Below are 24,965 nucleotides of genomic sequence, written 5' to 3' on the forward strand. Positions count from 1 at the left end.
CTGCAAGTACTGACAGGGGTGATATCGACGGCGCATTTGATACTAATGAGTTAATTCAGAATAAAATTCAAACAATTGAAAATTGTAATGACAATGATAGGCAAGACCTTTTTGAGATTTTACAAGCACATTCCACAGTTTTTACTCACAAAACAGGAACAATCAAGGGATTTCAATACCAATTTCGTGTTCGTGAGCATACTAAATTTTGTGTTAGACCATACGTAATTCCAGCGCATTATAGAGACCGTGTTAGAACAGAAATACAATCTATGCTTGACGAGGGCGTTATTGAGCCTGCAGTAAGCTCATACAACAATCCATTACATGTTGTTGAGAAGAAAAATGGATCGATCAGGCTTGTCTTAGATTCGAGACAAATCAATACTATCATCATTCCTGAAACAGACAGGCCGCAAACGTTGGAAGAACTTCTTCAAAATTTTAATGGTGTAAACGTGTTGTCTTCTATTGATCTCAGATCCAGCTTTTATCAGATCGAACTACATCCAGAATGTAGAAAATACACAGCTTTCCTTTGTTTCGGCGTTTGTTATCAGTTTCGGAAACTTCCTTTTGGTTTGAACATTTCTTCGGCAGCATTCATTCGCGGGCTAAATTCCATATTACCTGAGTTCTTAAAACGTCACATCACCTTATATGTGGACGATATTCTAATAGCAGAAGCCTCATGGGAACAACATAATCACATCCTCAACAGTTTGTTACGTATTTTTGCAGAATCTGGAATTACAGTTAACTTGGAAAAGTCTGAATTCTGGAGGTCAAAGGTGAGGTTTATGGGACATATTATTTCTTCTGAAGGCATTGAGCCGGATCCTGAAAAGTTAGAAGCAATCAGAGCCATTCCAGTTCCATCCACAAAAAAACAAGTCCGCAGTTTTCTGGGTCTCGTAAATTTTACCGTCGTTTTCTGAATATGCAAATTCTTGTTACACCAAAACTTTGTTCTCTCACTGGAAAAAACACTATTTGGAACTGGGACGAACAAGCACAGTTGGAATTCAATTCTTTGAAAGAATCGCTACTTAACGCGCCAATACTAGCTCATCCAGATCTGTCACAAGATTTCTGCCTTAGCACGGATTCTTCTAAAGTCGGACTTGGTGCCCATTTATTTCAAGAAGCCATAGAAAATGACACTACCGTTCAGAAAACCATTGCTTTTGCTAGCCGAGTGCTAACAAAATCTGAAAAAAATTATTCTGTTACTGAATTAGAAGCTTTAGCTATCGTTTGGGCATTTAACAAATTCCGTTTCTTTCTTTCTGGTAAGCACGCAAAAGTATACAGTGATCATCGTGCATTACATTTTCTTATGTCTTCAAAATTAAATCATGACAGGTTAAAACGTTGGGCATTGTTTCTGCAAGAATTCCGCTTCACAATAGTCTACATTCCCGGCAAGGAGAACATTGTTGCGGACGCACTGTCACGCGCACCGGCTGGGCTTGAGAAAAGTAACACAGAAGGCAACCTCGAGAAAAATTTCAGTATTCTTTACATTCAGAAAGTCGCCTTTGAAAACTTCATCACCACATCTTTAAAGGACATTGCTCATGAACAAGATAAAGATCCGATTTGGAAAGACATCAAGAGCAAATGGCATGAAAAGACACACACTCAGATTCGGCATTATTATCTGGTTAGAAACAATATACTGTTCAAACGCTGCACTGTTGATGACAAGCTATGGGTACTTTGCATTCCTGACGATTTTGTTAATAAGCTCATTTGGTACATTCATTTCAGCTATGCACATTTTGGCCCACGAAAATGTTATCATATTCTTCGAACGACTTGTTATTTTAACAATATGGAAAAGAGAATTCGAAGAGTCTTGTCTATTTGTAAACTTTGTCAAAAGGCGAAACCATCTACTATCGCCCATCGTGCTCCGCTGTTTCCTATCATTCCTTCTAAATTAAAAGAATTTGCTGCTGCTGATCTCTTGGGACCGCTTGTCAGAACATCTAATGGATTTTCGTACGTTCTAGTCGCTGTTGAACTTACTTCAAAATTTGTTTCTTTCATACCGTTACGTAAAGCCACTGGACGGTCTGTATCCAATGCCTTTGTTAAAAATTTCTTACGTGAAGTTGGACACGTTAGTAAAGTCATTTCAGATAACGGACCGCAATTCAGATCTGCTGTTTGGTCACGCATGCTTCGCAACCATAAAATCAAACCTGTTTTTATTTCATTGTACTCACCACATTGTAACCCCTCCGAACGGATTATGAAAGAAATCAATAAGCTTTGTAGACTTTATTGTCACAGAAAGCATCAGCATTGGGACAGATATTTACACTTATTTCAAAACGTGCTGAATGAAATGCCTCCTGACTCCACTGCTTTACCACCTACTCTTGTACTGAAGAATGAAAAACCACCGAACAGAATCAGAGAACTTGTACCTTTCCCGAATACACGTAAACTTCGACACAAAGAGATAATTGATTTGGCTATTAAAAATATAAAAACTGCAGCAGACAAAAGGAGAAAACCACACGGTAAAGCAAATGCAAAGAAATTATATATTGGTCAGAAAGTTCTCATTAAAGCTCATTCATTGTCACATAAGAAGAAACACTTGAGTCACAAATTCTTTCTAGTTTACAATGGACCTTACAGAATCCGACGTATACCACATGATAATTGCGTTGAAGTTGAAACTCTGCGTACTAGGAAGAGTAAAGGTTTACACCACATTTCACATGTCAAACCGTTTATTGAAAGATAATCTGCTTTTTAACTTTGTCTTTGCCATAAAACTTTTCACTTCACATTTCTAGTATGCTTTGTCAGACTTAAGAAACTGTTAACATGCAACAATGTTTGAAGTTAAATATCCAGCCTAGAACCTAGGGAACATTTTTAAACAGAAATTACGAATGTATTGTTATAGTGAACAGACTACACAGTGTTGTATTTGTACATTCTTGCTTGTTAGTTGCACTATTACATAACGACTATCAGGCTTACATACTTAGGACACATACTGGTACTGCTAATGAGATTTTAATGCAACATTTTGGTTTACTTGAAATTTGGTGTATCATGAGGTAAGTACATTGACTTCTGCAGAACTTCGCTTTCGGAGGACGATAACTACGACACTTCCACAGAGATTATGTTGCGACAAGACGCACAGTTTAGCGCTACAGTACATGCATTTGAGTGATTAATCTTATACTTAAAACACTTATTTTTAAAGATTTTTGAATTACAAAGAAAGTTTTCCGTGATACATTTCCTTCCATTGCTGTAATTTGTAACACCTGAGGGTTTAATTACATTAATCCTCAGGGGGGTACACGCTTACTTTGTGTACCATGTGTGTGGCAAGCACAAGGAGCCCTAGCTAATATGGTATTTGCTTATACAACTTTACACATCAGTACCATATTTCTCTAACACAGAATTACACAGCTATCTGATTATTGAACTGAGAGATAAACATTTTTTTTACTACATCAGTGACAGATGTTTACGTAATTACACCGTTGGATAACTTCACACTTACGAAATTGTATGTTGTTTGTACTTTGTGAACTGTTCATATTTTTTCAGAACCATTGTGATACTATGAGAGCTTTGAATGATATATTTGGTATGAGATCATGATTTTTAAGGTATGTTTGAGGTAGATGACACTATTGAAATGAGCAGAGAATTTTTTTTAGGTTTTGAAATTATTGGAGGAAGCTACGACGATTTTGAGAATTGACTGAGATGTTATGATATTATTATGACGACGATGTGTACTATGCTGTTGAGGTATGTTTATGATCAATAAGATGATGCTACCGTATATGAGGAATAAGAAGTATGTTGGAAACCAAGAATCGTACTTTAAGAGTTATGAAATGTGTGTAAATGCATGAATGTATCACAATGCCGACGAAAACGTTTTGAACACTGTTATATTCATAGGATTTTGTATATACACATTTGTAACCAAATTCTCAACCTGTGAATATTTTTTATATGAGACTGCCACTGTAGCGGAAACTGCTGTCGTAAATATTTCAGTAATAAAGGTAAGTGACCGTGACGTAATGCGTTGCGAGCGGCCAGGTGTGCCAGCCGCCCGGAGAAAAAGCCATTTGATGGAGAAAAAAAAAAGGAGGCCATTAACCTCGCTTCTGACATTCCTTTGTAGAAAGCATCGCAAAAACGACATGGTCGAACTTGAAAACATATGATTACACTGTGGAGCTCTTAATTTATGATATTTACTGAGATGCCTAATGAAATGACAAGAAATATTTTTATGTCTATACACCTGATTATGACTACTGTCTCTCTAGTTGAGAGATTTTTCTACTAACTTATGAAATGCCTCATGACTACTGAATAATATTTTTATGCTTTACTTTGTACATAGTTGCTTATTTCATTTGATATCTAGTTTCTAGCTGCACTGTAGCATTGGTTCAAATAAAATTTTATAGATGTACTAATATAAATATTTTCTGTCTACAGATCCAGTAAATAATAGTTTTGTGATATATTTCAAAAAAAAATGAGGGAGCACAAATAGACATTTCCCTTCACAGGAATTGCATAAATAATTTCTTTACGATTTGGTAACTTATCTGCTAGTGTAAGTTCTCGTGATGCATCACTCTAGTGTTAAGATGTGACATAGGTATTAGACATGGCCATTTTTAGTGTAATATTTTTTTTCTGCTTGAGCTATGTCATGTTTAGATATAATTTATTACCTTTGCTTCTGCTGATTGCCAGGCATAGTGTTACTGAATTTAACTTTGTATTACTCTGTTAAGCTAGTTTTACTACTGATTTATTTTTCTTGTTGCTGCACATTGTCTCATATTAGTTGTAACGTTGCATTGCTTGGTAATTTAGATTTCCTGTAGCCTGCTTTGCAATTTTCCATTTTTTTTGTCATTGATGTTTGTGTTAATTCTTTTGTGCTGCTGCATTGCCTCGTCCCTTAGTTTAGCATCTGAACTCAGTAGATTTAAGTTAGCTTAAGAGGGGGTAGACTATACAAGAACCTAACTATGGAGAATAAGGAAAGAATGCTTTGGAAGTTATATAAAAACGATTTGGGCCTAAATGAGTATTGTACAATGAGCCATATTTATTTTGAAAGAAATATGGTTAGAATACAGAAAAGAGGTACAGATAGGACTTTTTGGGAATAATGATGAACGAAGGGAGATCTCCAAGAACAAAAAAGGTTTTGTTCGCAAAATACTGCAGTACCAAAAGTTACACTGAAAACGAACCCTGTCCTTTCCATTGTGTTATCCCCCTATGTGTTTGTGCACCCTTGTGTATTTGTTTTCTTCCTGTCTCTGTGTACTGTTTCATAGAACTTTTTTCTCTTCTAATACTAAGTTACATTCACTATGATGAGGAATACTGTTATCTTCAAATATAATTTGCATTGATAATATGTTATTTACTTTGTAAAGATGCTTAGACATTATTTATTCTGTTTTGTTTTAATGCTCATGTGTGAAGTCGATGTTTCAATAATTATTCTGATCTTTTATGTATGTACTCATGTCATAATTCCTGTAACACTGACGTATATGTCTATTTCTATTCTTTTGTAACACCTGTTTTACTGCAAATGTTATCTGTATTGTTATGTTCTTTAATGATGTATTTTGTACCTTTGTAATTGTATTCTCATGTTATAAAATTGTAATTGACACCAGTTCATCTTATTATTAACTTGTAAGTTACATTTCACTGCACACGTTTCTGTTGGTCATAGTATATGGACAATATGTGAGAAGTAGGGACTGTTAGTGTTTGCACGTGTGTTAATAATTCAGCAAGGGACTGGATAACAGCATTGCTGGTTCTAAGGACATTCCAAAAAAATTGTGAGTGCACAAGTGGTGGTTTATGGACTTGCTATATTCTCCACAAGACTCTTTGATGGTGATTGTGCACCTGCACAGTCGCAACAGATGGCTGCTGGCCGTCTATACAAGGACTACAGTGGGTCTGCGTCTTTGCTGACTCACCAGTACCATTATTTCTACAAGGACTACAGTGGGTCTGCACCTCTGGTGGCCCACCAGTACCGTAATCTCTACCAGGACTGCAGTGGGTCTGCTCTGTGATGACCTACCAAACGATATTCTGCAAAACTTCGATTGACTCCGCTGTGGGTTTGCTCTGTTGTGGCCCATTACCTGTCAGCATGTCAAGAGTCAGCACTGTCTTTCCGTTGGAAGGGCAACACTACTTCTTCAAGACTGCATGGAAATCCACTACTTCTGTGTGCAATTTCGTTTACTAATGAGACTTTGTGAAAAAAAACTGTAATTACTATTATGATGAATGATCAGGACTATCTTTATGGACTGTGAGAAAATTTTAGCTTTTGACCAACATTGTATCAATAAGTGTGTGCATTTAATTTCTTTGTTATTGTAATTACGATTATGAAAAATTTTAACAAATATGTATTGGCCAGTGCCCAAAAAAATTTGTAAAATTTTTTGTGGGTAGCATGGGGGCTATGTAAGTAGGCTGTTTAGGTTTTTTTATTGGTAACGCCACCTCTGTATGAAAATCACTGGCTGTGCTGTGTGCAGTCTGTGGCTGTTTTGCATTGTTGTAATACTCGCCATTGTAGTGTTAGGCAGCTGGCTGTGAACAGCGCGTAGCGTTGCGTAGTTGGAGGTGAGCCGCCAGCAGTGATGGATGCGGGGAGAGAGATGGCGGAGTTTTGAAATTTGTCATGAACTGCTATATATATTATGACTATTAAGGTAAATACATTGTTTGTTCTCTATTAAAATCTTTCATTTACTAACTAAGCCTATCAGTAGTTAGTACCTTCAGTAGTTTGAATCTTTTATTTAGCTGGCAGTAGTGGCGCTCGCTTTATTGCAGTAGCTCGAGTAACCAAGATTTTTGTGAGGTAAGTGATTTGTGAAACGTATAGGTTAATGTTAGTCAGGGCCATTCTTTTGTATGGATTTTTGAAAGTCAGATTGCGTTGCGCTAAAAATATTGTGTGTCAGTTTAAGCACAGTCCTGTAAAATTGTTCAAAAAGGGGACGTTTCACTGTTTATGTATGCACGGAACAGAGTCAATGACATGCTCGACATTTGACGTGTACCTGAGTAGATACCGATAGCTTCTATATGTCCAGTCGATGTAAGTGGGAATTGTGTGACTGTCTTGTACTGGTTACTGCGAGTATCACGAACAGTATCTATGAAAACACAGTTACAGAAACTCGGACGTAGACACCATACGACACAGAAAGTTAGTTATTAGTAGGACGAGTGAGAAGAACGTACCGAAGCAAAGGAAGGGAAGAGGTTGATCTTTAACGTCCCGTTGACTTCGGGATTGTTTTAAAAGGATCACAAATCCTGATTAAGGAAGAATGTGGAAGGAAGTCAGGCAGTCTCTTTCAAAGGAACCACATTTGCATTTGCCATGAGCGACGTAGGGACATTACGGGAAACCTAAAGCAGGATGGCCGTAGGCGGTTTCATACTGTAGTCCTCCAGAATATGAACCCAGTGTGCCAACCACTGCGGTATCTCGTGTGGTAGCTTACCAGTGCTACAAGAGTTCATGACATATTACGCAATATCAAGAAAGGACTAAAACTGAAACACTTTAACCAAAGTCAGAGCACGGTGGTGCTACATCTCGTTTATGATCGTGGTCGCTACCAGCAGTGGAACGGTACACTGATCTTTATACATAACTGCCACCTCTTGGCTGACTGTCTCGTCACCGCCCAGGCCAAACCGCTATGGACGGAAACCCCTAAGGGTTTGGAATAGGAGATGAAAGTTACTATTAGGGCAGTTTTGAAGATAGGTCTACGAAAATTGCTATTTTGTTTCTCGGTCAGAATAAAAAAAAACCTCTTTCACGCATTTTTGGATATTTAACCTCTATAGGAATGAAATGGTGAGTGAATCTTTTTTTTGGAAGTACATCATTATTAAAGAAGTACTAAAGTATTTTTAAAGCTACGCCTATGAAATTTAGTATTTTTGGAAATTGAATTCTTGAAGATGTGATACAGGGGTAGAAATATTTCATGAAAAGCATTTTTAAAGATAAAACTATGAAAATTCCAATTTGGCTTCTGATGTAGACATAAAAAAAACCATGTCTCTCACAGTTTTCTGTAAAGTCAATCCCATCAAAATTTTTATGGAAGTATTTCGTTATGCAAGCATTTTTAAAGCTCTATCTACGAAATTTTGTATTTGGATTCTCTGTTAGAAACAAAAAGTACAGATTTTACTGCTGTTGGAAGTTCATCCCCTCAGAGAGAAATAAGGAGTGAAATATTTTAGAAGCATTTTTAAAACTAAATCTTTTAAAATTGGTATTTGTTTTCACAGTTAGAAATGAGAAAATACGTGTTTAACGGTGTTTTGAAATACAAACCCCAAGGGGGTGGAAGAGGACCAGACTGATTCGCTGGCTCATCATTGCCCAATCCAAACTTCTGAGGACAGAAACTCAAAATTTGGAGAGAGTGATGATCTTACACTATAGATATCTTTTAGGAAAAGAACGTTCGGAATTTCACTCCTAAAAGGGTGAGATAGGAGATGAAAGGCTTCTTGAAAACAAGTCACTATTAAGACAGTTTTGAAGCTAGAACTACGAAAATCTGTTTGTGATTTCTCAGTCAGACATAAAAGAATTCACACTCCAGCGTATCTGTAAATTCAGTCTATAATAGGGTAAAATAGAGGGTGAAAGTTTCCTTGAAAGTAAGTCGCTCTTAAGGAACTACTAAAGTATTTTAAAGGTACATCTATGAGAACTAGTATTTCACTGCAGGATTGGAAATTTAAAAAATACATGTTTCACTGTTTTCGGAAATTCGAGACCATAAGAGAGTGAAATAGGGGAAAAAAAGTTTTATGAAATTATTTCAATATGAAAGTATTTTCAAAGCTAAATGTATGGAAAATAGACTTCTCTGTCAAAAATTAAAAAATACCTGTTTTACACTTCTTGGAATTCACACCCAAGGGGGTGAAATAGGGGGTCAAAATTATGAAGAAAATATTTCGTTACATTGAAAAATTTTTAAACTTAATTTATGAAAACTGGTATTTCACTTCTCGGTTAGATATAAAATAAGGTGTATTATGGGATGAAACATCCTATGTCACCATAGGATCGCAAAAAAACTAAACTCCACCAGAGCAAGCCATGAAGGCCCAACGGGACCGACCGACCGCCTTGTCATCCTCAGGCCACAGGCGTCACTGGAAGCAGATATGCAGGGGCATGTTTTCATCACACCGCTCTCCCGGCAGTATGTCAGTTTCCGAGACCGGAGCCGCTACTTCTCAGTCAAGTAGCTCCTCAATTTGTCTCACAAGGGCTGAGTGCACCCCGCTTGCCAACAGCGCTCCGCAGACCGGACCGTCACCCATACAAGTGCTAGCCCAGCCCGACAGCGCTTAACATCTGTGATCTGACGGGAACCGGTGTTACCACTGCGGCAAGGCCGTTGTCTCGGGATCGCAAAAAGGATAATTAACAGAAAACCTCGGTCTCCTGCTACCAGAATCGCTTTTTTGTCGGAAATACATTCGGAAAACCTCATGGTTCTGTGCGGTTAGTTAGCGTGAAATGCTTAGAAGTTGTTACAGTTTGTGAAGAACATAAAAATTCGATTAAATAAAAAAAAAAAAAAACAAAAGGAAGTCTGTGCTCACAACACAGTCAACGCAAGCGAAGCAGCTGGGACTTAGCTAGTAATGTATGAACAGAACGTAGTCCGAACAATTACTCCAGTTCATCAGGAGTGTCTGTTAAAGTTAGTTTCTGTCCAGTGTGCAGTATTTATTTAATGTTAATGCCCCTCTTTAACATAAATTTTCAAGTCCATTAATTAGTTATATATGTATAATACGAAACTGACTTCCATAATGGATGCACATTTTTTATGTTTAGTTTCTTTTCTATTCAAAACGGCTGTCTCTAAACAGTACCCTCAAATGAGGACGCTGGGACTAGATTTTAAAATTTCATGGCTCGTTAAACCGTATTTATGGATAGCGGAAAGGAAAGTAAATAAATAAGCTATCATGCTTTTATGATTTTAGCGTATGCAGCTTAACACCTTATGAGTGAAGAAATTAATACTGATGTACTAGCACTAACACCCGATGCTGATGACGCAGTCGATGAAGAAGGGATTGGTGATGAAGAGATGGAGACATCTCTTGTTGGTGATAATACAGGTGTTGCCATATGTCTATGCAAATGAAAAAGATGAGAGTTTAGAAACAGTAAAGATGCTTGTTTACCAGAGCACAACGTCTTTATAACCACCTCACACAGGTGAACATTCTATAACCAAGAAAAAATGCAGAAGACAGTCAGAATTATATAGCCATGAAAGAGTGGAGAAGACAGATTGCTGTCACATATTTGAACATTGTTGGCATTCAAATGAATTTATTGCCATGTATAATACACTCAGAAAAGGTACACCTTATATGTAAACAAGGTACACAAAGGAGATGCGAAATAAAACATTGCACAGCCAAAACGCGCACATAACGCAAAATGCGAGGGCTATGTGCTGTATGTTTTGACATATTCCATACCGAAATGTAAATAATATTTTCCTTTAAAGGTAAGGTTTCTGTGAGTAAATCATTTCGATTGCAAATCTCTTGCAAGAGCTTTTTCAATATTGATATGTCAATATTTTCAGTAACATTGAAAATTATAATTGAATGAAATATTGGAACCCATGAAATGTTCAATGTTTTATAAATACTAAAATTCTTTATACCGAATTCCAGCGTCCTCAAATGGGGACAGACTTTCTCTTGTAATCAAAGAGGAAAAACCAAATAAACGACATGAAATCAAATTAAAACGGTTCAGAAGGGATGTTTAACTAATTTATAGAACAAAATTAAAGTTTATATTAATCTGGAACTTAATAAATTAGTCTTCTTCACGTACAGTCCTAGTCCGCAACTGTGGTTTTCAAAAGCTCGTCTCTTTCATCGACGAAATAGTCCGCCATTTGCGTAATAGGAGGCACACTAATTTATGTCTCCACAAACTTCAAGTCGTCACAGTTTCACAAAACACCACGAAAGTCTGTTTTCCTTGTTTCTCAAGGTAAGTCATAGAATTAAGCCTTGACTCCTAATGTTTGCGTACCCATTCTGGCATGGCAGTTCAAACTGTCTTGTTTTTAAGGAAGTGACACTCTCGTTTTAATACATATTATACAGGTGTTACTAATATGCCTAACTGGGCCGGTGAATTTCGTAAAATACAGAGTACAGTTTTTGCATCATAGATTGCTTACAATCATAAAAATGTTACACGAAAACAGACAATATCCAGGACAACTTTTTACAGTTTGTTACCAGTTATGTATCAACGTAGAAGAAACTCCATATAATAAAATGACAGAACAGAACAATAAGATACTTCCACAGACAAAATCTTAATTAGACACAAATGTACACAAAAATCCTGCATTATAATATGTTGCACAGAAATCGTGACAGTAAGACAAATGTGATTTGACCGCATACAGAGACGTAATGGTAGTCACTTTTCCCTCGATCAGTACGCGAAAGCAATAGGGCACAGAATCGGTGATGCCAGTGCATCGTTATGCAGTGTTCAGTGCTTTGCGGAGTATAACAGGTAGACTTAAAAAAATCGGCTAATACTCATACCATATCGCGAACGCCTCACGAGACATTAACGCTTACCTTTAAAAGTACGCAACATTTAAAGCAATGTGATTAGCGTAAAGTATTATTTAGAGTTGATTTGCGCATCTAGATATTGAGGAAATGAAAGACATTTTACTTTAAGTTTCCAAACGGAGGTAAAAGTTTTAGAAGACGGCACTGCATTACAGTGAAACCAGGACTTGCTATGAAAATAGAAAAATCTCTGCGAACTTACTGATAAACTGCGGACACTTTGTGTTTGAGATTTGCGTACCAAAACGCCTCATGCGAGTTCTGTGACAGAAGCTAGGCTACAAATTCCCCCTCCCCCTCCACGTACTGGAAACCATTCCGTATTGTAGACAGAATGTGGTGAAGAGAAAAGAGGTGGCACAAGTAGAAAGTGGCAGCAAATCGGCGAGAAAGCTTGGGATTTGTAGCGCGACTCACGAGGTGCTGTCACATGCTCCGTGTTGGGCGGTAAGACTTTCATTTCTTTGTGGACTGCAGAAACTAGAGTTTTAACTCCCTTTGTCGGCTTTACTGTGTGTGTGTGTGTGTGTGTGTGTGTGTGTGTGTGTGTGTGTGTGTGTGTGTGTGTGTGTGTTTGAGCGCCGCGCGCGCCGTTGGTTGTCGATTCAACGAGCGACTGTAGCTGTGCGTCTGCGGCATCCATCAAGATACTCCCAGCTATATGCAGCAGAATTTCGTTCAAATGTTTATACACGCACAAAGTTGGGGTGGTAAAACGTTTTACACATTACCGCTACGACGTATAATGTAGTTACCCACACAGTATCCCCTACTGAACTCTCATAACAAGCGCATGGAGAGATCATTGAAGATGAAACGTAAAGGGAGCAGCCGTTTCCTGAATTATGTACATATTTCAGCGACCAATAACCAGCTCACACTGTGATAAGGTTATCTACTGTAATTTGTTACGTGGCTGCATGCGTACTGTTTCTACACGAGGTATGCGTCTTCCTTCATTACGATATGTCGCGGCTGATTTGGCCGACTGGTCGAATCATGCAACATCCAGATTCGTGGGCCATTTGGATGTAACAGATGCCTCATGTTGGACTGCACAGTCATCGTCACGGTTCCAGGAGAACACGACTGATCGGTACGAGGGAGGAGCGCTGTAATGTGCACCAAGCACACCACAACCCACTCACGTCCCCGCAGCGGACTCGCTTCTGTCATCCCACACCACTGGCGGCAGCCAGACCTGGGAACCGACGCCACACGTGTTGGCTGCCAGCGACTCCGCGACACAGACGGCTGAGTTTTCTGAGGTGCCGTGACGGGGAAGCGGGTACTGGTGACGAGTTGCGACGCACTACGTCCGCGACGATTCGTAGTTCTGCACTGCCCTGGATGACAACTGTCGGCGAGTACGGTGGTGACCTGAGGAGAGGTACCATTCTGCAAGTGTTTTCCGGACACGCAGCGGCCTTACCCTCGGCTTTATGGTGTGGGAAGTAATAGGGTGTGACTTCGAGTCACGGTGGCGGTACGACGACACGGTACTGACGCCCTGCATCCTCGTGTGTGACATTTCATGCGACAGGACTGTGGCGGCATTTTTCAACGGCACAATTCTCGTCCATGCATGGAACGTACGTGTCTGCACGATCTGCCTGCCTGACATGGAGGTACTCACGAAGCCAGCAGGATACCCAGATACGTCATTGACAGAACACGTGTGGCAACAGCTGCCTGTGTCCGTGGTACTGTGGAGCAGCTGCAACAGTTGTGGGGTATTTTGCCTGAGGAGAGAATACAACAGCATTACGAAATTATTTCCACTGGCATTTTCGCCTGAATCCAAGCCAGAGGGATACCATGTCATACTTATAAGAGGGCCCATATAGCCATGTTCGTTGTAATTTTGTCCCTGTTTTGCAAGCACTGAAATAACGTCACATACGGTCTCATCTATTGAAGTTTTATTTCGTTTACATCTCAATTTTTTGAGGCAGTTTAAACAGGGGCGACCTGTCCACTTCACTCATAAGGGGAAAGTTTCTTATTACGCCATCTTGATGTTCTGTTTTGAATCTCTCACATAAATTTACCCACCCCGAGCGCCTCTTTTCCACCAGAAATACGGAAACCCTGCACTATGTCGTAGAGGAACGATTAAAGGAGGGATCTCTCACAGTGAAGACCGTACAAATTAGGTAGCTACCACAGAATGTACTATATGTAAAGTCAAGTACTTCCTCACCAGTCGCATTTTACTTCTTGGTTTAAACTGTAAGGTAGCTAACTTGTGTTTGGTATTCAATAAAAGTGGTGTGAGTTCTGTCTTCGTTCTGTGTGTCATACTTGACATTTGTACACCGGACATTATTCACACAGAAGTCTTCTAGTGTTGATATGTTACTTGACAGAGCTTCAGACTACAAGCGGTGTGGCCTTTGGTTGTCAGCAGGAAGGTGGTTGTTAGTGTAGCATTCAGTGAGAAGGAAGCGAGAGAGCTGGGTTTTGGTCATGCTCCTGAACGGCTTAGAAATAACAAGAAGAACACAGAGATGCAAACTAAAAGAACGTTGCTTTTTCGACATACGATTTTGTAAAGATTGATTTGAGAAGTGTCTGTCCATTACTCGTTCTCACATAATGTGTCATGAACATGAGACAGCAAATATTCAGCAAGATTTCTTCTTTGTTATGTCGGGTCAGTCTGACTGTCGAGATAACACTCAAAAAGGTTATCTGCTCACATAGCCTCGACTCACAGTTACAGATTCAGCACTCCTTTACCATTTCATTAACTAACTTCATTGCAGGGCCATACATTTCATAAGTGATTTTCTGTAAAGTTGGTTGTAATCGTTAAGGATCGACGTTCATAATACAGTCTGGAATGCTAGTCTCTTTTCATTCATTAGATCGAGTTTTTTCCACCATCTCCTCACAAAAGTTTAATTTTCTGTTTCAGAATAAAATCAGTCTTGGTTGCGAAGTTATTTAATATCAGTGATCCGTTTCACCCTTTTAGGACATCATCAGATTGTCTATAAAATCAAGAAATCAATTAATTGGAAACAAACAGAGGAAGGGGAATGGCCCTATCTTGTATGTCTACGCAGGTAAAATGAAGTAAAAGCAATAGAAATTTACGTGAAAGTTGCCGGATGTGTTATTTTATTCTGAAACAATTCGAAACTGCTAACTGCAGCACTCTGCAACAATGGACTGGAATAATTTTTATATGAGTTTGTCTTGTCGGGCAACCAAGATGGCGGCGGATTTCATTCAGAAAACTATTAGTTTTACGTAGTTTTTATATTCTGTAGCCGGCAGGAGCGGCCGAGTGGTTCTAGGTGCTACAGTCTGGAACCGCACTCAGGTTCGAATCCTGCCTCGGGTATGGATGTGTGTGATGTCCTTAGGTTTAAGTAGTTCTAAGTTCTAGGGGACTGATGACCTCAGATGTTGAGTCCCATAGTGCTCAGAGCCATTTGAACCATTTTTGTATTCTGTAAATTGTGCCACGTGGCCGCCTCTTGCCACGTTATACGCAGTGTTAGCACCTCGATCTGTCACAGCATTATTTGTGTGCACTTCGAACGGACACCGTGCTGTGAGCGGTTCACACTGCGATTATTTTTGCAAGCCATTTCGTACTGTTATGGCAGCGTCAGCTTGTGTGCTCAAGGTAACGTGCACTAATCCCTGAAATTTTTCGGCTGCCTTCCTAAACCTTCTTGACGATATACTGGCCGTTTCCTTTTTTCTCATCTAGGTCCACGTTGTGACGTGTGGATTACACATCCAGTTACTGCTGAGTCCATTTTCCATTTTATATGGCTTTATGTCAGTAGAATGAAAACTGGTGTTCTACGAATCGGAGCATGGAATGTCAGATCCCTTAATCGGGCAAGTAGATTAGAAAATTTAAAAAGGGAAATGGATAGGTTAAAGTTAGATATAGTGGGAATTAGTGAAGTTCGGTGGCAGGAGGAACAAGACTTCTGGTCAGGTGAATACAGGGTTATAAATACAAAATCAAATAGGGATAATGCAGGAGTAGGTTTAATAATGAATAAAAAAATAGGAGTGCGGGTAAGCTACTACAAACAGCATAGTGAACGCATTATTGTGGCCAAGATAGACACGAAACCCACGCCTACTAAAGTAGTACAAGTTTATACGCCAACTAGCTCTGCAGATGACGAAGAAATTGATGAAATGTATGATGAAATCAAAGAAATTATTCAGATAGTGAAGAGAGACGAGAATTTAATAATGATGGGTGACTGGAATTCGGTAGTAGGAAAAGGGAGAGAAGGAAACGTAGTAGGTGAATATGGATTGGAACTAAGAAATGAAAGAGAAAGCCGCCTGGTAGAATTTTGCACAGAGCACAACTTAATCATAGCTAACACTTGGTTCAAGAATCATAAAAGAAGGCTGTATACATGGAAGAAGCCTGGAGATACTGACAGGTTTCAGATAGATTATATAATGGTAAGACAGAGATTTAGGAACCAGGTTTTAAATTGTAAGACATTTCCAGGGGCAGATGTGGACTCTGACCACAATCTATTGGTTATGAACTGTAGATTAAAACTGAAGAAACTGCAAAAAGGTGGGAATTTAAGGAGATGGGACCTGGATAAACTGAAAGAACCAGAGGTTGTAGAGAGTTTCATGGGGAGCATAAGGGAACAATTTACGAGAATAGGGGAAAGAAATACAGTAGAAGATGAATGGGTAGCTTTGAGGGATGAAATAGTGAACGCAGCAGAGGATCAAGTAGGTAAAAAGACGAGGGCTAGTAGAAATCCTTGGATAACAGAAGAAATATTGAATTTAATTGACGAAAGAAGAAAATATAAAAACGCAGTAAATGAAGCAGGCAAAAAGGAATACAAACGTCTCAAAAATGAGATCGACAGGAAGTGCAAAATGGCTAAGCAGACATGGCTAGAGGACAAACGTAAGGATGTAGAGGCTTATCTCACTAGGAGTAAGATAGATACTGCCTACAGGAAAATTAAAGAGACCTTTGGAGAGAAGAGAACCACTTGTATGAATATCAAGAGCTCAGATGGAAACCCAGTTCCAAGCAAAGAAGGGAAAGCTTCCCCTTCTTTGCTTAGAACTGGGTATATAGAGGGTCTATACTAGGGCGATGTACTTGAGGACAATATTATGGAAACGGAAGAGGAGGTAGATGAAGATGAAATGGGAGATATGATACTGCGTGAAGAGTTTGAGAGAGCACTGAAAGACCTGAGTCGAAACAAGGCCCCGGGAGTAGACAACATTCCACTAGAACTACTGACAGCCTTGGGAGAGCCAGTCCTGACAAAACTCTACCATCTGTTGAGCATGATGTATGAGACCGGCGAAATACCGTCAGACTTCAAGAAGAATGTAATAATTACAATCCCAAAGAAAGCGGGTGTTGACAGGTGTGAAAATTACCGAACTATCAGTTTAATAAGCCACAGCTGCAAAATACTAACACGAATTATTTACAGACGAATGGAAGAACTAGTAGAAGCCAACTTCGGGGAAGATCAGTTTGGATTCCGTGGAAATATTGGAACACGTGAGACAATACTGACCCTACGACTTGTCTTAGAAGCTAGATTAAGGAAAGGTAAACCTACATTTTTAGCATTTGTAGACTTAGAGAAAGCTTTTGACAATGTTGACTGGAATACTCTCTTTCAAATTCTGAAGGTGGCAAGGGTAAAATACAGGGAGCGAAAGGCTATTTACAATATGTACAGAAACCAGATGGTAGTTGTAATAGTCGACGCGCACGAAAGGAAAGCAGTGGTTGGGAAGGGAGTGAGACAGGGTTGTAGCCTTTCCCCAATGTTATTCAGTCTGTCTATTGGGCAAGTAGTGAAGGAAACAAAAGAAAAATTCGGAGTAGGTATTAAAGTCCATGGAGAAGAATTAAAAACTTTAAGGTTCGCCGATGACATTGTAATTCTGTCAGAGACTGCAAAGGACTTGGAAGAGCAGTTGAACGGAATGGACAGTGTCTTGAAGGAGGATATAAGATGAACATCAACAAAAGCAAAACGAGGATAATGGAATGTAGTCGAATTAAATCGGGCGACGCTGAGGGAATTAGATTAGGAAATGAGACACTTAAAGTAGTAAATGAGTTTTGCTATTTGGGGAGCAAAATAACTGATGATGGTCGAAGTAGAGAGGGTATAAAATGTAGACTGGCAATGGCAAGGAAAGCGTTTCTGAAGAAGAGAAATTTGTTAACATCGAGTATAGATTTGTGTGAGGAAGTCATTTCTGAAAGTATTTGTATGGAGTGTATCCATGTATGGAAGTGAAACATGGACGATAAATAGTTTGGACAAGAAGAGAATAGAAGCTTTCGAAATGTGGTGCTACAGAAGAATGCTGAAGGTTAGATGGGTAGATCACATAACTAATTAGCAGGTGCTAAATAGGATTGGGGAGAAGAGAAGTTTGTGGTACAACTTGACTAGAAGGACGGATCGGTTGGTAGGACACATTCTGAGGCATCAAGGGATCACCAATTTAGTATTGGAGGGCAGCGTGGAGGGTAAAAATCGTAGAGGGGGACCAAGAGATGAATACACTAAGCAAATTCTGAAGGATGTAGGCTGCAGTAGGTACTGGGAGATGAAGAAGCTTGCACTGGATAGTAGAGTAGCATGGAGAGCTGCATAAAACCAGTCTCAGGACTGAAGACCACAACAACAACAACAACATGGGTTTATGACGCATGGGTCACATAACCAGCTACTTTTACGTAAGTTTCTATTACTTTTTGTTCATTTCACAACCTCCGTAGTCGTACAAGACACTACCATGGCGCTTCCTCTATTTCTTTCTAATTAGCTGTTTTTTCTGGGTTTTTTTCAATCCGATGATGCCCCAAAAGGGTGAAATACGTCATCAATATTAATAATTTCGCAAGCAATTTCTATTTTGAAATAATTCGACACTGGTTACTGTAGCACCCTGCCACAACGGACTGGAATAGTTTTTAACTTTCTAATTGTGTGTCGCCTCATTGGACTCCGCGGAGCACAGTTGCACAAAACATAAAATATGTCGTGCACAGCATCGTTCCTTTTTGTTGCATTCCGCTTGCAACTTTTCCTTTAATTCCTTTGCTGTGTCTGTATCTTAATATTGTCAATTTCGAGCAGTACCGAGTTTTTCATAACCACAAGATGTCACGAAAATTTGTTGGCGTCAGTTTAATATCAGTGGGGACACAATGATATCTTTGACAGGTAAATGTAGCATTTCAAAATTATATTGAGAGTCAGCTCAGGTAAGGTCCAGTCCAGATACCATTTCTTACGCAGAGGTTCTTGCTCTTACAGTGCAATATTATATTCGCATGTACGTTATTTAAGGTTCAAAATCTCATTTAGTCAGGTTGTGTGCATAAATTTAGAGGGAATTTTCACAGAAGCATTCTGGATGGTTACTTTTTCAGTTTGTAGTTTTAAATAAAATTTTTGCTGTGTTGGAATTGCAAGTCTCGTAGTGTGACGTCAGGCATTGTAGCACGTCTCATGCACTGCACAACACAGAATTTCACAGGACAGTTACTTAGTACACGGATTTTTGTTTCCTAATTATTTATGGAAACAGTTAACCACAATACGGTTACACTGTTTCAGATGGATTCGTCGACTCATTTCACCAAATAGAATAACACTTGCATTACTCAGAGGCAACAGTACAATACAGACACAACAAACGTAAAGAATAAGAAACCAGTTTTAATACACAAAACCGCTATACTTCGCGAAGCTTGCTCCTAGGACGATACGTTTTAGGAATTTTCTGTGATTTTCGCAATCAGCCGAAAATATTGTGTCGATAGTGAAGCTACAACCACCAGTTTGTGCAACAAATTGCACACAACATTCTCTGCTTGCTAATATTAAGTGGAAAAATTATGAACATTTTTCTTCGTGTATTATTATTTGTATCTTCATAATATGTGCTACTTTAGAAATTTTTTTGGGGTTTTTGCTCGAAATTTCGTGAAAATCAATTATGTAGAGAGAGATCATTGTAGTGGTCATCATACGAATTTCTGTTTCCTAAACGCAGGATTTTTATTTAGTTATTCATTACATGGAACAATTTATCTTTGCATGGACAGTCTCTGATTGAAAGTCTAATTTTTTGTGGATAACAGAAATATTTGTGTTTTATTTCATTTTTGTGACAAAAAGGCACTACGGTTAACAACACTAGATCCGGTGGTGGTGTGAGAGGAATGACGGTAGTTCAAAACGAGGATTCCGCAAAGGGTAAAATTAATTTTATCGAACATTTATCACAAATTAGTAGCGTCATATAAAACTTCGGAAACTTTATTGGAAAGCATGTTCAGACTAATTCATTATCGAATCAAAATACAGCACAGCATATTGCTAGTGGAAACACAGAAGCATTTCACAACAAAGTCGGGCACCAATGGCAGATTCCTGTTTTGTGTGAACTTCTCCTGGGCGAATTGTATCCATGTCGCGTTTTGTTTGCATTAGAGTAGAAAATGATAATGCCAGTATTGTAGAATTGTCGCTGTTGATGGATAGGGAACAGGAAGAAAAACTTGAAGAGATAAGGTCACAGGCAAAGGCACAGGAAAGAAGTAATAGATCACAGGAACAGATCTGAAAGACCTGAAAGAGTTGAAGGAATTGAAAACAAATAAGTCGCCAAGTTCGGATGGAATACCAATTCGGTTTTACAAAGATTACTCTACGTCACTGGCCCCTTATTTAGTTTGCATTCATCGCGAATCTTTCGACCGGCGCAAAATGCCAAGAGCAGTCGATTCCTCTAAATAAGAAATGTAAAAGAAGAGACCCGCAAAATTACGCCAATATCCATGACATCGGTTTGCTCCAGAATTCTAGTGCATTTCCTGAGTTCGAATATAAATTTCCTAGAGACCGAAAAGCTCGTGCTCACGTAGAAAGGATCACTCGTGCGAAACCCAGCTTGTTCTTTTCTCACATGACATACTGCAAGCTATGGATGAAGGGCAACAAGCTGATTCCAAATTTCTGGATTTCCGACACAATACCTCATTGCAGACTATTAACGTGCATACGAAATAAACTCCCAGATATGTAACTGGCTCAAAGACTTTGAGAGAGGACAAGTTACTCTCTCACCCTATTTTTTATAAACATTTTGTTACAACGTTACACAACCTGAGCGAGGCTCTAGAAGGTTAACGGCCTGAGCAGGCGTTGATGGAGCCTTGTAGGGCGCTAAAAGCAGGAGGTATTTTTATGGTTCTTAGTTCACATAAACGGTATGTTGGAAGTTGAAAGCAAGTGGCGTCGAGCCCATTCCTCAGTAAATCTTGCTGGACAGGCCCACAGCCAGACAGGGCAGACAGAGAAACCCTTGTGGTGATGGGTTTCCAGCAGGACAATGCTGTTGCCACCTGAAGGCTGGGCTGGGGGCGACGGACTGAAGGGATGCATCAATACAGTGGGGTCGTAAACCAGGCATTGTGTGCAACGTCAGGCCTTATAAAAATTCATAAGTTTTCATGTTCGCCGGTACTGCAAATAGGCCTGTGACCCACTTCCATCGGCCGCCTTGCTCGTATATGAAACTCTGGCGTCAGAGAAACGTTTAGAGATAGAAACTTTATGACACCTCATAGCTAGAAATAACATGCTCCAAGGCACAGGCGATTTAGATAAAGATCTTCAAGATTGTATCTGTTCACTTGTTGACGTGGGAAGCGATGCGACTTCGGAGGAAAACATCTTCTCCCACCGTGAAAACTTAAAGAAGCCAGTAATTAGCGGTTTCTTTTTTTTTTCCAGAGGCTCAGGTTTCTTAACACTTGCGCTGGTTCGACATGAGTCTGTGCTGTCGTGTAGGAGGGGAGATTTAGCGCCTGTAAAGCCCTTTCATTGGCTAAAGACAGTGTGAAAGCGGTGTCGTTCGTGCACTTTGATAAAAAACGGAACTGCTTTATCTGGAGAGGAGCGAGGCATTTGGGTTCTGGACTTCGGTCTGGAAGGACCGGGTGGTCGAAGCTCTGGCATGTGTGGTTGGTGCCTGGGACCTGTCCTGACTGGGGAGCCTGTCGTGAAAAGTTCTTACTGTACCGACAGTGTGACTGCAGTCTCGGACTACTCGTTTGCTGCGGGCACACTTATTCGTTTTTGGTTTACCAGTCTTGACATATGGCACCCTTGTGCACTCTGTCGTATTAGTGGGCCAAATTGGTCCTTCGTACAACCAGCGAACGGGTGTGTCACACACTGAAATCAACCGTGATTTCAGGGCTCTGGTAGAGAGTAAATTGCGATCCGTCTGTCGGATCGCTGGATCGTGAGATTTTGCATTTCTTTCTTGGCCGCGATCGTTTCACATATTTCGCCAGCTGCGTCGCTGCATGAAGTAAGCGTGGTAACGTACTGCTCCTCCAGCCTTGTCAGGCAGTACAAACCCCAAGAGCTACTCGCTCTCAGCTGCACCAACATAAACGTCTGAAGATTTGAGCAGTCAAAGTCTGCTCAGCGTCAGATTAATTCAAATTGCGTTATTCACTTTTTCAGGGCTAGAGTACTTGACTCACTTTTGCCACCCAGGATCCTTGTCCACTGTAGTCTTAAACCAACTGTAAGTTGTTTACGATATTGTATCATAACGTGTTTTTCATACATTACGTTAGTCTTTGTATTTGGGAAAATAAATGTTGTCAATAAACTAGATTTTGCATACATTCTCAGTCAATATTTTTATACATAGTCACACCAAGTGTTAACTTTGTGGTATCCCATGCCAGGATAACATTCTTTGTGGCGTCCCCTGCCAGGTTCTCAATCATTTTTATACAGCCCCAAACAGGACATCTTCCAACTTCTTGAGTAACAGAGCCTAGTATGGTATCCTCGACAGCGAATGTTCATCGGAGACAGGGGTGACCTGGCAGACAGGGTGAGCTGCCACTGATGTGCTGTGGTGTATAGGAAGGTGTCGAAGATAACTGGCTGTAGATTGATGCAAGATGATCTAGAGAGAACTTCTAATTGGTGTAATGAATGGCAGCTAGCTATTAATGTATAGCCGCGCGGTCTAACGCGCTGCTTCTCGAGCGGGAAAGCGTGCCGGTTCCCGGCACGAATCCACCCGGCGGATAAGTGTCGAGGTCCGGTGAGACAACCAGCCTGTGGATGGTTTAGGCAGTTTTCCACCTACCTCGGCGAATGCGGGCTGGTTCCCCTTATTCCGCCTCAGTTACACTGTGTCGGCGATTGCTGCACGAACCTTGTCTCCACGTACGCGTACACCATAATTTACTCTATCACGCAAACATTTGGGGTTACACACGGTCCGGAACCGCGTGACTGCTACGGTCGCAGGTTCGAATCCTTCCTCGGAGACGGATGTGTGTGATGTCCATAGGTTCGTTACGTTTAAGTATTTCTAAATTGTAGGGGACTGATGACCTAAGATGTTAAGTCCCATAGTGCTCAGAGCCATTTGAACCATTTGGTTACACTCGTCTGGTATGAGACATTCCTGCAGGGGTCCGCTGGGGCCCGAACCGCATAGTAACATCGGGTTCGGCGTGGGGCAGCGGTGGGGTGAGTGGGATGCTGTGACCTGTTGTGGGGGTTGTGAATCGGTGAGGGCTACAGCGGGACGAAGCCTCTTCGTCCTTTCTAGGTTGCCGGTTTAACACACAATACACAATCTGGAAAATGTTAGTTAATGCGGATGAGTAGGAAACATAAGTCGAAACAAGGCCCCGGGAGTAGACAACATTCCATTAGAACTACTGACAGCCTTGGGAGAGCCAGTCCTGACAAAACTCTACCATCTGGTGAGCAAAATGTATGAGGCAGGCGAAATACCTTCAGACTTCAAGAAGAATATAATAATTACAATCCCAAAGAAAGCAGGCGTTGACAGATGTGAACATTACCGAACTGTCAGTTTAATAAGTCACGGCTGCTAAATACTAACGCGAATTCTTTACAGACGAATGTAAAAACTGGTAGAAGTCGACCTGGGGGAAGATCAGTTTGGATTCCGTAGAAATATGGGAACACGTGAGACAATACTGACCCTACGACGTATCTTAGAAGCTAGATTAAGAAAAGGCAAACCTACGTTTCTAGCATTTGTAGTCTTGGAGAAAGCTTTTGACAATGTTGACTGGAATACTCTCTTTCAAATTCTGAAGGTGGCAGGGGTAAAATACAGGGAGCGAAAGGCTATTTACAATTTGTACAGAAACCAGATGGCAGTTATAAGAGTCGAGGGACATGAAAGGGAAGCAGTGGTTGGGAAGGGAGTGAGACAGAGTTGTAGCCTCTCCCCGATGTTATTCAATCTGTATATTGAGCAAGCAATAAAGGAAACAAAAGAAAAATTCTGAGTAGGTATTAAAATCCATGGAGAAGAAATAAAAACTTTACGGTTCGCCGATGACATTGTAATTCTGTCAGAGACAGTAAAGGACTTGGAAGAGCAGTTGAACGGAATGGACAGTGTCTTGAAGGGAGGACATAAGATGAACATCAACAAAAGCAAAACGAGGATAATGGAATGTAGTCGAATTAAGTCGGGCAATGCTGAGGGAATTAGATTAGGAAATGAGACACTTAAAGTAGTAAATGAGTTTTGCTATTTGGGGAGCAAAGTAACTGATGATGGTCGAAGTAGAGAGGACATAAAATGTAGACTGGCAATGGCAAGGAAAGCGTTTCTGAAGAAGAGTGATTTGTTAACATCGAGTATAGATTAAAGTGTCAGGAAGTCGTTTCTGAAAGTATTTGTATGGAGTGTAGCCATGTATGGAAGTGAAACATGGACGATAAATAGTTTGGACAAGAAGAGAATAGAAGCTTTCGAAATGTGGTGCTACAGAAGAATGCTGAAGATTAGATGGGTAGATCACATAACTAATGAGGAGGTGTTGAATAGGATTGGGGAGAAGAGGAGTTTGTGGCACAACTTGACAAGAAGAAGGGATGGGTTGGTAGGACATGTTCTGAGGCATCAAGGGATCACCAACTAAGTATTGGAGGGCAGCGTGGAGGGTAAAAATCGTAGAGGGAGACCAAGAGATGAATACACTAAACAGATTCAGAAGGATGTAGGCTGCAGTACGTATTGAGAGATGAAGAAGCTTGCACAGCATAGAGTAGCATGGAGAGCTGCATCAAACCAGTCTCAGGACTGAAGATCACAAA

Source organism: Schistocerca nitens, chromosome 2 (genome assembly GCF_023898315.1).
Source record: "Schistocerca nitens isolate TAMUIC-IGC-003100 chromosome 2, iqSchNite1.1, whole genome shotgun sequence".
NCBI classification, from domain to species: domain Eukaryota; kingdom Metazoa; phylum Arthropoda; class Insecta; order Orthoptera; family Acrididae; genus Schistocerca; species Schistocerca nitens.